At 33.3% G+C, this 17,024-nt stretch overlaps 1 pseudogene; it reads left to right on the top strand.

The window, feature by feature from the left end:
- The first annotated feature begins 13,350 nt into the window (after positions 1-13,350).
- On the top strand, positions 13,351-14,285 carry LOC123250024 (annotated as a pseudogene).
- Positions 14,286-17,024: the final 2,739 nt, after the last annotated feature.

Genomic DNA, 17,024 nt, shown 5'->3' with positions numbered 1-17,024 from the left:
GGGGGGTGAAGGGGAAAGGAGGAGCATGAATCATGTAACCATGTTAAAAATGAATATTAATAAATGTTTAAAAAAAGTGAACTAAATAGAACAAATATGAGAGCAAGAACAAAATTTAGTATGCATTGGTGAGTCCAAAAAATTGGGAGTTGATGTCATGCTCTCACATAAAGAAAACAAAAAGGATTAAAAGGAAAGATAAAAGTCATCCATAAAGGGATAAAGAAACTACATTAAATTAAAAGCAATGAGAAAACAATACACTACAAATGTTAAATTTATAACATACTAATGCCATAAGATCTCAATTCATGAAGGAAAAATTATCTGATTTATAAGAATACATAGAAAGTAACATATGAGGGCAGAAAATTTTGATGCCCTTCTATCAGTTTAAATAAAATCTGAAATAAAAACAAAAAATTAAAATGAAGAATTGAACAAGTTATTAAACTAGAACTTAATGATTGAATGAGATTATTAAAGAATATACATTTTTTCAGTACCATTTGGACATTAGCCTAAAACATCATTTATATATTAATGAACTGAGGAAACAATTAAGAAATCAGAAATAGTTAAATATATCTTTTAGAGGCAACACAATACATTTCTAATAAGTTCAGGGAGCATAGACAGAAGAAAAAGCACTGATTTATTTTATATAAGAACTTTACAATGAAATATTAATAATTGGTTAAAAGAAAAAAAGGAAAAAATAAGAAAGAAGGGAAAGTAAATAATTATGAAACAAAATCCCAAGTTTCTTTTTGTTACTTAGTCATTTTCAGTCATATTTGACTCTTCATGACTCCATTTGGAAATTTCTTGGCAAAGATACTAGAGTTGCTGAATTGATGCAAGTTGAGAAGATGGTTTAATGTTAGGAAGACAAACAATTTTGATCACATAAAGCAGAGAAATATTTTTTAGGAATTGTGAAAAGGGAACCACTTCCTCCCAGGGTCATGAACTTTCTGCCATTCTGAGCCAGCCCATTAGCATAGCTGGAATGCTCCAAACAGAGGTAACAGGTTAAGAGCTCTAGGATCATGATTTGGAACTAAGGGTTATAGGTCCATTTCAGAGAGACTTTGATTGGTTCCTGAGATGTAATAGACCAGCACACAAAAAAAGGAAGGGACGTGGGGAAAGAGGACAATAAAAAATAAGACTCTAAAGGAGATGTCGTTCTTCTACAAGGTCTTTGGCTGAGCATCTTTCTGCAATTCGGCATTGGTGGCTCAGGCAGAAGACACTCTTGTGGGTTGGTAAGATTAGGGTGGTAGACTAGGAAATAAAATATTTTTTATTTTTTCTTCCTTCCTTATTTCTTTCTTAGACTATATTTATATTCAAATTAAATAGTTAAAAGCTACTATTTTCCTCGTGACTTAACAGTTAATTATTCTATAAACAGTGACCACAATAATCTTTTTTAAAATTAATATTATGTTTCCAAACCAATTTCTAAATATTACATTTGGCATAATTTTTTCAATATCACAGATCAAAAAGATCCAACTTCATCATGATTATTTTTGATGAATTCCTTTAGTTTATTTGAAAGAATTTTATGAAGATTTTTGAATCAATATGCACCAATGATATTTCTATGGTTCTCTTTTTCTGCTTTATCTTTCCCTAGTTTAGATATTAAACATGTCTCACATTCTTTTTTGACTTTTGAGAAAAATTTGAAAATATTACCAATAATTTATCTTTTAAATATAAGAATAAAAATAGCCTATAGCCAATGTTTGATAGAGGGGAGACAGAGAGAGTCTACATGGTGAGTCTCTCTTCCAGTTCTCCCCTGGGACTGAATATACACTGAGAGACTTTAAGGAGGTGTCACCTTGAAACTGGGTGACCTCAGAGTTGGGGGTGAGGCTTCCCTATAAGACGAGGTTTGTGGCACCCCAATCCAATTCTGATTAATGACAGGGTTTGCACAAAACTCCCCCTGATAAGTTAATTTCACAGTGGAGGGTCTGGCTTCAAGATGGAGGCAGCCAGACCAAGCTGTGATTCCCCTCTCCCTTGTTGTCTCTCAGGCACACTGGAACACTATCTGACTGATGAATGGCTTTTATTATTCACTATTCAGGGATTGGGGAAAGGGGTGAAGAGCATAAGGATATTGGGGTGCCCTCTTCTCCCTCTGTTTCTGCTTCTATTTCCTATTTCTATCCTTCTCTATAATTGTAAGTTAGGCTAGAAAGGGTCTCTCAGCAAGGTTGGGTAATGGATGAAGGAGACTAAGAGATTGCTCCCAAACTGGAGTCCCAAAACATAGCTTACTCTACAGTTGAAGTCTTGATGGGTGAGATGTTATGGAATGGCTTTGATCCAGGAATCAGGGCTCCAATTTCCAAAGAAAGATCCTCAGGAAGCCCTCAGGACTGGATCTGAGCTGGGATGTCCATCTCCTCCTTCCTCCCAGTCCTCTGTCCAAAGACCTCTCCTCTCCTTCTTTTTCAGAGAAATTCTCAGAATTCTCTCTCGTCTCAACTGTCAGTAACTGTCACCAACTGCCTTCTTCTGGCTTCTCTTGTCCCATTCCCCTTGCACAAACCCCATCCTTACATAAATTATAACAGATTCTCCTGTGAATCTATCAGAAGCAGGATGTTTCTTTTTTTCTGAGATAGACTACTTCATAGCTCACTTTGATGCTTTGTGTGGTTGATTTTGTTAGCAAATAATTGTTCATTCTAAGTTCTGATTAACCTTTCTAATTTTTAGTTATGATTTCATTTTGTTTTTTTTTGTTGTTTCATTTATTTTAATTTCTCTTCATTTAATCAGATGGCCTAAGAATTTATTGATTCAAATCATTAGTCTTAAGGAATGGGCTTTAATTTTGTTCATCATTTCTATAGATTTTTCTATGCAGTTTACCTATTTCTTCTCTAATTTTAATATTTCCTCTTTTAAGATTATTTTAGGCTTCCTTATTTTTGTGAAATGCATGTACAGTTTATTAATCCTCTCCTTTTTATTTTGTAAATTCATGTTTGTAAGAATATTATTGTCCTTCACTCTGAGTATTTGTTAACTAGCTTAAAAAATTAGAGAAGGAAAGAAAGCTGGAATAGGAAATGGCTTGTACAAGGGGTCAGAGACTTCTCAGTAGATGGGGAATAAGGATGCATGGAACATCAATTGCTGAGCAGGAAATGAGGTGTATGAAAAAGGAATGCCTTACCTCTCCAACAAGCACTTTTTTCTTCTTTTCCTTCACGTGGCAAGTTAGGTTTAGTGGTAGAGAACAGGAAGGGTGAAGGGCAGATACCCTATTGCACAGCCAATTTTTATATATTTCCCCTTAAATATATGTGTGTGAAGTAAATTATTTAGGGGAATTTGATCCTGAGTACAGAATCTAGCCCTGGCATCTCCTGGCATCAATGTGAGTGACAATGTGGCAGAGCCAGAATTACTGTGGGCATCCCTAGCAAATATGGGAGAGCCAGAAGAATGTCCCCACAGAAGGGACATTTGAAAGTCAGGGTCCTTAAACCCTGGCAGGAAGCGTGTTCTTTCTCTTAGTTTCCATATCTGCCACCAAGGTGCAGGGGATAATGGGGTTTGGGGCTCTCGGAGCTGTCCATGGACTAGTTTATCTTGACACTTTGTCTATGGCACCTGAATCAGTTATGCTAAGGCTGAAATTTCTCAATTTCCTCTGTCTCTCTCTCTTCATTAATAAATGCTTATAATTCTGGTGCTGAGCTTCCAGATAAATTTTTATTTGTAAAATGGCACCTCAGTTTTTGCTTTTATTTCTTCCTGATTTTAGGTAAATGGATATAATAATTAAAGAATATTTAAATTATCATGAAATGCATCATCTCCATTACAAGTCCCATAATGGCTGAAGACAAAGGAAGAGCCTATAAATGGAGGCAGAAAGGTAATCCTCCAAGGACTGTAGCAGCTTTAGGAATCATGACCCTTTGTGATAGAGAGAAATGCTAATTATAGCCTATATAATTACATCTATCTTCAGGGATCAATGGAGAACCTTAACTTAAATAAAAAGGATGTTACCACACAAGGGACCCATAGATAGAGAATAAGAATTAGGAAGTCAAGAGTTAGGTAATATTCTCTCACCACACATTCTATACATATGCCTTATTTCCATTTTACTTTACACTTGAGCTAGTTCTTCAAAGGAGTGCTATATAAGTAAGACGAGAATATGCTGGTGGGTGGGTGGTCATGTTTTTGAAACTAATGTTTTTGCTAGATATTCTCATTAAATTGATTCCCTAAAATCTAGCAGAGTTCTATTGGTTAATTGATAATAAGAAGCACACCAAATGAAGACTCAGGAATAATAGTATTTGAAAGCCCAGCCCTTCAGTGTTACCTGTAGAATACTAATGGAAGAAGTAGTTATTTTCTTCTGAAAACTAGACCTGTGATTTTAAATGACCGGTTGGACAAGTGGGATCAGAGACAGTATTCACTTTTAGGGTATCACAATTTAAGAATGAAATTGATATTCTGGAGGATATTCTTTTTTCTCAATAATTCAGTTTATTTAATGTCTAATAGCAAAACACTAAGCATTAGAGATACAGAGACCAAAAGAAAAAAAAGGCCCTCAAATCTTACTGTTCATTATAACACAGTAGCCGTGAAAGGAAGTAGCTTTTAAAAGAGACACTATTAGTATTCTTTTAAATATCCAATTGAATATCATAGGATTCTAGAGAAAGAAGTGAAAAGGACCTTGGGTCACCACATCCATTCCCACTTCATTTTACATATATGAAAACTGAAGTACACAGAGTACACAGTGTCAAATGGCTTACCCAAAGTTACAGTGTTATGAATGAAAGAGATGAATTTTGTATTAAGATCTTGTTACTATAAATTCAACTCTCTTTATATTATAACATATTACTTCCTCAAACACTGGAGGATATTCAAATGTATAAAACTATGAAGGTGAATGACTTTCATTTATGAATATGCACAATCATTTGAAGTTATTAGGGATATTGGAGTTTGAAAAAGAGAGGATTTAGAGGTTAAGATAACTGTCTTACAGTATTTGTCATGTTGTCATGAGAAAGGGGCAGCAGCGAGGTAACATAGTGGATAGAGTGATGGGCCTGGAATCAGGAAAACTCATCTTCCTCAGTTTAAATCTAGACTCAGACACTTACTAACTGGACCAATCACTTAACCCTATTTGTCTCAGTTTCTTTATCAGCAAAATGAGCTGGAGAAGGAAATGGCAAACTATCCCAGTATCTTTGTCAAGAAAGCTCCAAATGGGATTATGAAGAGTTGGACATGACTAAAAATTGACCAAATAACAACATGAGAAAAAAAGTGAGAATTACTCAGTTTGTCTCTAGGGTGAATAAATAACAATAATAGGTTTTATAGGCAAATTAGAAATATTGAAGGGCATTAAATTAGATAAGGACATTGTGTTTAATATAGTGGGAAAAAAACAAAATATTTTAAACATGTTTATTTGAAACAACTTGAGTTTTAAACATATGAACCATGATAGAATGGGCATAAGAAATGCTTTACATCTCCAGATTCAGTTTTCTGAGCTAGCAAATTTGGTAGTGAAGAAGCTTAATTTATAACTATAAAAGATGCTATTAAAGAATGAAGTACTTGATTTGACAATGGATTGCATATGAAGGGAACACAGAACTGAAATGTCAATGATTATCCCCAAGGTTGTAGGCTTCTGGATCATGTGCAATGTTGGCACTTCAAATTTAATAATCTGAAGAAGATAGTAAAAGATATTTTTTCACCCAGAAAATAATTAGGGAATTTTTTTTCTAAAAAGTGGCTTCATAGAACAGCAAAGTTTCTGTAACTAAAATTTTCTCCTTATAAAATATGTGTTTCTTATATACATATACCTAACTAAGCATATAGTTAATTAAAATTCATCTTATTGAAAGAATTTGCAAATAATAGTATTCTCATAGGAATTCAATCAGTTGAAATGTGGGTAAGATTAGAATTCAAAGGTGCCATGGTTTCTCACTGTGTTGATGGAATTGAACGACATTAACCTTTTCACTTGTTCTTACCGAGACAAGTTAAGACAGGATGTGCTATGACTACTGCACATCTAGGTTTCCTTTTTGCCCAGGGCCTTCTACAATTATCTAGCACTTCAGAGTTAATTTCTCTAGTATGTTTGTATCCTTTTTTATTTTTCAATGTTTCAGCAACACTATAACCTCATTAGCTTCTTTTTTGTTAAAGGAAAATTTATAAGAACACATAAAATAATTAGTCTATTATATACTATTGAGCAAATCTTTATAGGTATTCTAAATAAGTTGGAAGTCTAATGTAAATTACTTTTTATACACTCTCTCTTGTTTAATGCTGGATATACTGAGTAAAGCAAAAGATAGTGGATTTTCTCAGTATAAATTATATATTTAGCCTCTTATTTTGAGTTAGTGTAGAAAAAGAAGAAAATTTGGATTTTATGGGCATTATATTATTTTAGATGTGTAAACATATAAAATACTAGCCTCTACTATTATACATTTGGAGCTTTAAAGCTAGAACTTTTTTATAAACAATAAAGTGAAAATTTCCTGGGACTGTCTGAAACAAGAGCCACTCAGGATAGTAGGATTAGATAACTTCCAATCTGATATAAAAAGAATTCATTGACATATCAAAGCATTGTGAAATGTATGAAGTATACAGTCTCTAAAAGTGGCTAATAAAGGTAATGCAGGTACCTTTCCTATTTCAGTAGATAACATTTTCTTCATTAGATAATTGCACATGTGAAAAGAGAATGAAATAGAAACTAACAATGCTATATGACTGATGTAAATGCTTGTGGCTACCTATATGAAAAGACTGTCCATGTAATGTAAAATAGCTTTGAAAAGTCATTGTCAAAGCTTATGAAAAGGCAATTCTCAGATGAAAAAATTAAAACTATCTTTAGTCATATGAAAAAATTCTCTAAATCACTATTAATTAGAGAAATGCAAATTAAAACAACTATGAAATACTACCTCACACCCTCAAGACTGGTTAATAGGACAAAAAAGAAAGTAATAAATGATGAAGGAGATATGTAAAAAAATTAGGATTCTGATACAGTATTGGTGCAGCTGTGAAATGATACAACCATTTTGGATAGCAATCTGGAACCATGCCCAAAGTGTCATAAAACTTTGCATAATCTTTGACCCAAGAATATTACAATTAGGTCTGTATCCCAAAGAGATTCAAGATAAATAAAAAGAACATACCAATACAGAAATAATCATAGAAGCTCTTTTTGTGGTAGCAAATAATTAGAAACTGAAGGGGATTTCAATTATTTGGAGAATGCCTGTAGAAGCTGTAGTATATATGATGAATATGATCATGATGGAATACTATTGTGCCATAAGAAACATCAAAAATGATTGCCCAAATTCTGGAAAGAGTTATATGAAGTGAGAAAAAGTGAAGTGAGCAGAGCCAGGAGAATTTTTATAGAGTAACCACAAATGATGCATCCACTAACAACAAAGAAAGGATTCAGGGTAACCCCAAAGAAATTATAATGAAGAAGGGTATCCAACACCATATAAGAAACGGAGACAAAATCCAAATGCAGATTTGAAATATTTCATTTTTTACTTTATTTTCTGCGTAAATGTTTCTCTAGTATAAGCAATATGTATCTTGTTTCACAACATGATCAACATGGGGATATGTATAGTATGATAGTATAGGTACAACTGACATATTGTCATCTTGGAGAGTGGGGAGGATTGGGACCGAGGAAAAGAATAGACAAAATGTCAGAAAGTGGATATTAAAAATTGTTTCAACATGCAAACTAGAAAAATTGTATCAACATGCAAACTAGAAAAATTGTATCAACATGCAAACTAGAAAAAATTAAAATTTAAAAAGTCAGTTGTACAGGTACAGGTTGTCATGATCTAGCTTGATAAGAGTGTAAATATGGGAAAGCTCCTATAGAATCTAATACTCTCATAGGTACATTCATAGAAGCAAAGAGTCCAGATAATTGGAAATAATATTATAAGCATACTGTGATTTAGTCAGGTCATTTGTAGGATATTCTGTTGAGGAGCCTAGAAATTATGTTTTGGAAAAGAATAGTTGAAGGAGCTAGTTTCATTTAGACTAAAGATAAGATGCAGGAGATTAAGGATAGTTGTCTTCAAAATTTGAAGTATTATGTAAAAGAGGATGTAGATATGTTATATGTTGCTACCAATAGAAAACTAGAAATAATGGTAGAAATACATGTAGATATATATTATTAGTGCAACATGGCAAATAATTCCCTAGCTGCTACAGCTGTTCAAATGTAAAATAGACTATGTTGAGGATTTGCAAGTTCAGTTAATTTTCATTGAATGTACTTGAATACAAGGGAGTTGTTAATTAGCATATACATATATAATGGACTTTATACAATCTAGGAAAGATTATAGAATGTGATATATGCTAATGATGATATATAGGTATTATCCTTAAGTGAAGTTCTACCTCAATCATACTAAAATGACAATGGTCAGACATTAAATTTTGAAAGAATTTTGAAAGAATTCTGGAAAATTTTAAAGACAATAATTTCTAGCTCAGCACAGTAATCTGGACTCTTCTTCTAAGTTGCATTAGAGAAGGTTTAATTAAAGGAACAGGGTTAAGGAGTAATAAAGAATAATAAGGAAGGTTGTTAAGTGTTGAACTAGAAAAGAAGACCCAAGATGCAAAAAGAAGTAGTTAAAAGATAAGCAATCAGTAAGAAAAGATGAGTGGAATAACTGGAGCTTAACTATCCTTAAAGAGTGGATTGCATAGTTGTTCAAGTTAGTGAATCAAATAGAAGGTTGATGCAAGATGGAAGGAGAAGCAGAGTTTTAGTTGTGTATTTATTGAAACTAAAGAAAGAGAGTGGGTAGGATTTTAGAATTGTAAAGGGGTAATAAATGATTGCAAGAGCTCAAAAGTAGAGTGATTTGATAATTAACAAATGTAATATAAAATAATTAAATTTATTGACATAAAATATGCCTTACACTATTTTACAATTCAGAAATTATTATTTAGTAGCTCTTCCTTTATACAATAAAATTACTGGCTTTACATTATTTTCAGAGTTTGAAATTTTGAATTATCACTTAACTTTTGCTTAACAAAATGATACACTGAATACTAATCATACTTTAGATGAAGTCATTTTTTTTCTTACACTTTTAGCTTTGATTATAGTCTTTAGGTTTTCAGTTGGGTTTAAAATCAGGTGAATTGCCAGGATGCTTAAGATTATTTATTTAAAATTCTTTTATTAATCTTTTAAACTTCTGTGAAAGATAGCATAGGGATATAGGTCATGTGAGTAACTAGATGGATAACTAGACATTTTCTTTGATATCCATGACTTATCATTAAAAAAGTAGTTATTTGCTAAAGATAAAGCCACTTTAGTTGTCTCTGTGGTCTAGGACTGCAGAATCCAAAAGAAGGTGAAAATAAAAGCCATGAAGTGATAGCTGACCTGAGTTCATTCTGTACCTCTTATCCACCTTCCACAGAAGTTGTACTAACTGATGCAAAGACTGTACAAATAGACTTGTGTCAGAACCAAATCACATATTCTACTCTTCCTCAGCTTGAAACAAAACACAACCCCGCACTTCCCACCTGCCTTGCTCTTTCCAGTGTCCTGTAGACCCCAGATAGTTAAGTACCATGGATGACAACCTTACAGCATCTATGCTTCAAAGCTCTGAATTGCTGGTATGAAACCAGAGAATTAATGAATCCAGAGGCAGACAGCCAGGAGCCTAGGTTAGCAAATCATGTGTGTGTGTTTGTGTGTGTGTGTGTGTGTGTGTGTGTGTGTGCCCATGATGGAGGAAGGATGCTCTTTAACACCAGTATATTTGATGAAGAGCTGAGCACCCATCTGGAGCCAATTTTGTCTACCCAAAAGTGACTTGGGACTGAGTTCTAGGATAGTGAACCATCAACTGTGTGCTACAGGAGAAGGTGGAAATGCCTTGAGATCTAGCTCCCAACAAAACCACCATTAAGAAAAATAGAGTTAAAATCAATGGGAATGCAAGCTAGCTATGGTGGGGGAGTTTGAGGGGGTGAAGGGTAGAGTAAAAACATGAATTATGTAACCATGGAAAATTTTTCTAAAAATAAAAAATTTAAAAAATAACATTGTTAAATAATGGAAGAAAATGCTCTTTTTCATTTAGCAAATAGTGAAAATAAAGATAGAATTTCCTCCTTGAAAAAAAAGAAAAAAGAAAAATAGAGGGAAAAAGTGAATACAGAAAAATCAGAGTCTAAAATTACTAACGATTTCAGGGAGAAGAAAACTCAGATTTTAACATAAGCAGATAAATGAACAGGTAAAACATTATCAACAAAAGGAAATATGACCTCCAGATCTAATTGTTGTTGTTTATCCTTCTTTATTGAAACAAATCCATGGTATCACTAGGTGAAGTGAGACAGAGTTGCATGATGTCATCAGCCTCACTCTCCCTCCCAGTCACTGACATCCAGTGTCAAGAGAAAAGTCAGGAAAATAGCATTGGCCCAGGATGCAGTGGATGACCTTAACACCTTCAATGTCTGACCAAGCTCTAAGTGCTCCATGGTACTTGTTTCAGCTACATTCATAGCTCTTGGAACAAATTATTCTTGTCTGTCCATTTCTTGGGTTGTGGACAGGGGTAGAAGCCTTAACATTCTTGAGGTAAACATATCCTTAACTTAATAATAGGATTGAATCCTGTAGGTTAGCTTCAACTTGACTTAGCCTGTCCACAGAGATGTGTTTACTGGACTCTATACATGCCATAGCTTCTTGGAACCCCAGGTGAGAGTTGGGTGACAGGTGGACAACAAAAGTGGATGAGCAATCTTGAAAAGGGCATAGCGAACCCTCACAACAGAGGTTCTAATCCTCCCTGAACACCCCATACAGTATTAGAGATAGATGAAAGAGTATATAAACCTAACTCAATTTTAAAATGCAAATGGATAAAACAATATAAAAAATAAAAAGAGCAATGGATAAAAAAAACCTTGCAATCTGTTCCTTATAAGAAATACAATAAAAAAGATTTTCAGAAAATAAAGCTGAGCAGATGGAAAAGAATGTATAATGCATCGTGTGAATCCCAAAAAGGGTGTTATAATTATGGCATCTGATAATGCAAAAACAAATAGTAAATATTAATAATAAGGGAAAAACAAAGAAACTATGATGCTGAAAGGAACCATAGACAGCTGATATTGGAAACAAATTTCTATACTCTTAATGCCTTAGCATCCAAATTCATAAAGAAAAGATTATGTGTGCTATTTGCTAGAGCTACGAAATAGTACAACCATTTTGAAAAGCAATTTGGAATTATGAAAATCAAGAGATGAAAATATCCATACCTTTGAACAAGAAACTTCTTTGCTGGGCTTTATAGAACAAGGAAGGTATTGTTAAGGAGAAAGTTCCTATACACACTAAAATATTTATTGCAGCATTTTTTTATGATAGCAAAGAATTAGAAACAAAGCAAATGCCCATCAAATGGAGAATGGCTAAGCATGTTGTGGTCCATGAATAGAATAGTTTATTTCAGTGCTGTAAGAAATGATGTTTGATAAATGCAAAGAACAGAAAGTTCTATATGAATTGATGCAGAGTGAAGTAAGTAGACCAGTGGTTCCCAAACTTTTTTGGCCTACCACCCCCTTTCCAGAAAAAATATTACTTAGCCCGCTGGAAATTAATTCTTTAAAAATTTAATAGCAATTAATAGAAACGATAAATGTACCTGTGGCCATCACCACTCTCCTGGATTGCTGCAGCACCCACCAAGGGGCGGTAGCACCCACTTTGGGAATCACTGTAGTAGACCAATGGAAAAAAATATACTATAACTGTTATTGTATAGCCATAGAGTTTTCTTGGTAAAGATATTTGAGTGGTTTGCCATTTCCTTCTCTAGTAGATTAAGGCAAATAGAGGCTAAGTTATTTGTCCAAGGCCATAAAACTAGCAAGTATCTGAGGCCAGATATGAACTCAGGTCCTCCTAATTCCATGCCCAACTCTATCTCTCCACTGTACCAACTAGCTATCTCACACAATAACTACAAAGCAATTTAAATGAAAATAACCACCCACCAAAAATTCAAAAGTAAATGCAATAAAATTATCAAAATAAATAGGATTCAAATTAAGATAAATGACAGATTGCCCTTTGCCCACCCTTTCATCAAGCTTGGAGGTTTGCAGGTATTACATACACATTGCACAAGTTGTTGAATTATTTCAATTTTTTTCAATTGTGCTGATTTTCTTTTCTTTTCTAAAAATGCTGTTGGTTATACATAATGGCTCTCTATGAGAGGCAAAAGAATGGATAATTGGGATAATTATATTGATATAAGAAACAGAAGATATCAATAAAACCATAAAAACATGGGGGTAAAAGTAGCATCACATAATCCATCGCCATTTGGGAATTTCTTCAATTCTGGAAAGATTCTACTTTTTCCAATCAATATATTTATCAGCAACTTATCTTTCCCTCCATGGGAGTCAAGTACCAGGTACATTAGATATTTAAAATTCTGAGAAAGGTATGTTTTACAGTCTGATGTAGATGGCCAGAACTTAGTCTCACTTGGATTTCTAATTAGAATTTCAGCAAGATGTTGAAAGAAAAATGGATATTATCAGGTAAAAATTACATTTTCCTAAATATTCAGCATTTCCATCTCTTTACTGTCTTAACTATGACAATCATTTATTTGTTTTTATAGCATTAGTCAGAAGTATTTTTTTTCTGATCTGAAGTTTTTTTTTCCTAAGTAGCAGAAGGCTAAGTAACTCTATAGAGGAATCTCAGTCAACCTTCTATAGATATGTACTTCCCTGAAGAGATATGTCTATTTTATGAGGATATTTGCAATTTTTGGAATTCATTTTTCCTACTCTGCCTTCCTGTGCACTTCCATGCAACTGAACTTCTTTCATAAAGAGCATGAGAAATCCTTGAAACAAGTACTTGACTTCCAAAGATCAATAGCCAGAGCAATATCTCTGATGGTCACTGAAGTGTATTATTTCATAGTTAAGAATTTTGCATTCATACTTGGAGGAAAATTCATTCTTAAAGATAACAGAAATAACTCAGTGGTATTTTCCATGCAATGCCAAAGTCAAGTATTGAGCCACCACCACTGACCAAGCAAAATGAACTCCAAAAGTAGAGAGGTCCAGGTCCAGGTCTCGCTTAGCTGCTTAGCTGATGAAGTCTGACACTTCTTGGGATACAAAATTCAAAATGGGACATCAGGAATTCATTTCCTCTATAGCTAACGAAGCGACCAAGTGGAGAAGCACTTGTTGAATGAGATGATGAAGTGAAATTGGCACTGGAAAAAGAATAAGATACTGTGAAACACTATGTTGAAGAAGTCATATGAAATAGCTTTGAAATGGATTACTGTTGAATCATTCTAGTCTGAGCAGTCTAACATGGCCAGTGATGATTTTGTGCAACTTATAGCACTCTCACTTGTCTGTAGCAAGGAGGAAATTGTTCATTTTTTCAGGGTTAAAAATCATTCCAAATGGGATAACATTTCTAGTGGGGTCTTATGGATGATTATGATGGAGGTCTTTATGCAATTTGTTTCATAGGAAAAAGCTGGAAAAGTTCTGAAGCTACATGAGGAAAGAATAGGGCACAGGTACACTGAATACAGCTAGGTAGAAGTTCATATTCATTATGATTCTCCTCAAAAGCTAAAGCAGAAGCAAAGTTTTTATGACAGACATTAATAGTACAACTGGGTTTGAAAGCTATGATGACTACAACGGATATAATGATGGATATGGTTTTGGGTTGGAAAGATTTAGAAGAGACTTCAATTACTGTTTTGGGGGGGAATGCTTGATTTTGGATATGGATATTGTGGACCCTTTCCAAAGGGCAACAGGCCATTGTGTGCACAGAAGAGGTTTATCTTACACATCTATTGAAAATGATATTTATAATTTTCTTCTCACTATTCAACTCTGTTGTAGTACATGTTGAAATTGGTCCTGATGGCAGAGTGACTGGAAAACGCAGTGATGAGTTTGTTACTCATGAAGATGTTGTGAAAGCTATGTCAAAATACAAAGAAAATATGCAACACAGATATATAGACAGAATTGAAAAAATGTTGATTAATTTAGTGCTAAAATATTAACAGTATTTTTGATAGACCACTAAAAACATACAAATTTCTCAAAATTACATGGAAATTTTAAAAAATAACAATATATTATGAAAGAAATTGAAAATCAGTGTAAAACTCAGAAATATTAATGGTAAATGTTCAAATGAAGACACTAAAGAATCTAGTTTTACAAAAGGAAATATAACTTTTTTCAAAATAACTATCAAAGAGAAAACAGAACTTTTTGTCTATGTGGATTGGCAAGAGATTCTCAATTATTAAAAACAATTAATAGCTATATTATAAAAATATCCAGAAATAGAAAATGAAAGGCTCTACAAAACTTATATTCTGAGATAAATACCTACCAAAGAATTAAAAAGAAAATCAAGCACAATATCATTACTACATACTGAGTGAAATACTTGAATTGAAAGCAGCAAAAATAATGCAAGAATTTATTTAAAACATTAATTATGCCCAAATTAATTTTATTGCAGTGATGCAAGGAGGATTTAGCACTAGGAAAACATTAAAAACAAAAAAAATCCAAATAATATGATTGACTCACTAGATGCATAATAATGTTTTAACAAAATTCAATACTAATTTATGCTAAAAATTCCTTGAAAGGAAAGGCATGGGTTGACAGCTAGATAGATATAGACAGACAGACAGACAGACAGGCACACAATGCAGCAAGTAAATGACATCTCAAAATAGAAGACAAATATAAGAATATGCATACAAGGTTGTTGGTGAGAAGGAAGATAGTAATGAGAAATGAGTAAGGAGTTCAGAGGAAAAGAAATTGGCAAGGCAGCTAGTAAAGAGAAAGAAAAATTCCACAGTGAGTCAAGAGGTAAAGGATGGATCTTCTAAAAATATGATCAGATACCTATCTAAAACCTAGGAGTTTTCCCAATATACAGGATACAGGAACATTTGCCTTTTACTTACTATTGTTTGGTATATTTCTATTATGCTAAGAAGAACAATAAAATGAGAGGAATAAACTAAATGCACAAATAAAGAAAATTAAACTACCATGCTTGGTGATGGGATAGAATATGTAGAAAAAACTGTGGAATAAACAATAAAATATTAACAGTTTTGGCAAAGTTGATACACATTAATAGCATTTCTATGTAATAAAGATCCAAAAAGTAATAATAAAAAATGAAGTCCCTTTAAAATAATTACAAATGCACAAAAGAGTTTGGAGTCAATCTACCAAATACACTTCGAATTTATATAATTCCAATTACTTTTTTAAATTAAAAAAATAAATTCTCAAAGAATTACAAACCAGCAATCATAGGAAAAATTTCTCAAAATCATTCTTAATAAGAAAAATGCAAATCAAAACAATACTGAGATTTCTCCTCACATCCTGAAAACTGGCAAAGATGAAAAAGGAATAGAAAAGTCAATGTTTCTGTTTGTGGAAATGTGAAATCAGTATAACCATTTTACATATTACAAATCAGTTTGGAATTATGAAAATAATGTGAGTAAAATGTCTATAGTCTTTCAACCAAAGACTCCTCCATTAAACATATCAGACAAGTAGTTTATTGATAAGAGGAAGATCCCTACATATACAATATTTATAGCGCATAAACAATATTTATAGTGGTACTTTTTTGTGTGTGAGAGTAAAGAACCAAACACAAGTAACATATCTGTCCATGGATTGCCAAGTGGCTAAACAAGTTGTAGTACATGAATGTGATAGAACATTACTCCATTAAAGACATAATGAATATCAAGAATCCATTAAAAAAATAAAAATTCTTATATGGTCTTTTCAGCTTAGCACTTCTCTCATCCAACTGAGAGATATGTCCCCTTACACATTTATAGCCCCATAGGACTATCCTTTATTGAACTGCCTAATTCATATTGGGAGAAATCCTAGCAGTGTTACACAGAGAAAGAAGGGAATGGAAAGTAGAGCTGCACATTTAGAGCTTTAAAAATATTTTTTGATCTGGTTCTAAAGAGGGGATGTTGAAACTAGGATGAAAAAGCAGTTATAAGTGCTCATCTTTGCCAAAATTCATACCTGGATTAAGCCCACAATCTCCTTAGCTTATACTCATAATATAATAAATAGATTTTGAGAAATTTACAGAAAAGTGCTGACTGGGAGTACAAGAAATTAATATTTATTACTTCTGCAGTGCCCTCATTGCAACAAGACCATCCCTTTGTTCATATAAAATTGATTCCTTATCTCACATTACATAAAAGTGATCCCAAGCCTTCTCACTTTTCCTAAAATTTCCCATATCTCCATTCACCATTTTAAACTCAGGATCCTGTGTCTTATTTTAATGAGAAAATTGAGACCTTTCATTTTCTCCTCTTTGCTTCATCTCAAAAACGTTTGAAATCATTCCCCAACTCGTTCCTTCTTTTTTCCCATTCTCTGAGAATGAGGCACCCCTTCTTCTTGATAGTCCCCACTTCTACATTTCTATATGTGACCAGAATCCCACTTTATTCTATATTCTTTAGCAGATTGCAACATTAATCACACCTCCTAATATTCCATTTTCCATAAAAAACAGCCTGCAAAACAAAAACAAAAACCCTTCTAAAACCTACTACCTCCTCAAGGTTCCTATAACACTCCTTTTCTAATCCAAAGCCTTAGGGGAAAAAATAACTGGACTTGCTGCCTCTGTTTCCTTTCCTTTCTCACTCACATCTCAACCATTTTTATAGGTTGTCCAATCAAGTTCATTTCCTACTATAGTCAGT

This window comes from Gracilinanus agilis, chromosome 5 (genome assembly GCF_016433145.1).
Source record: "Gracilinanus agilis isolate LMUSP501 chromosome 5, AgileGrace, whole genome shotgun sequence".
NCBI classification, from domain to species: Eukaryota; Metazoa; Chordata; class Mammalia; order Didelphimorphia; family Didelphidae; genus Gracilinanus; species Gracilinanus agilis.
The sequence above is the reverse complement of the archived record's forward strand: the minus strand, read 5'-3'. Positions and strand labels throughout refer to the sequence as shown.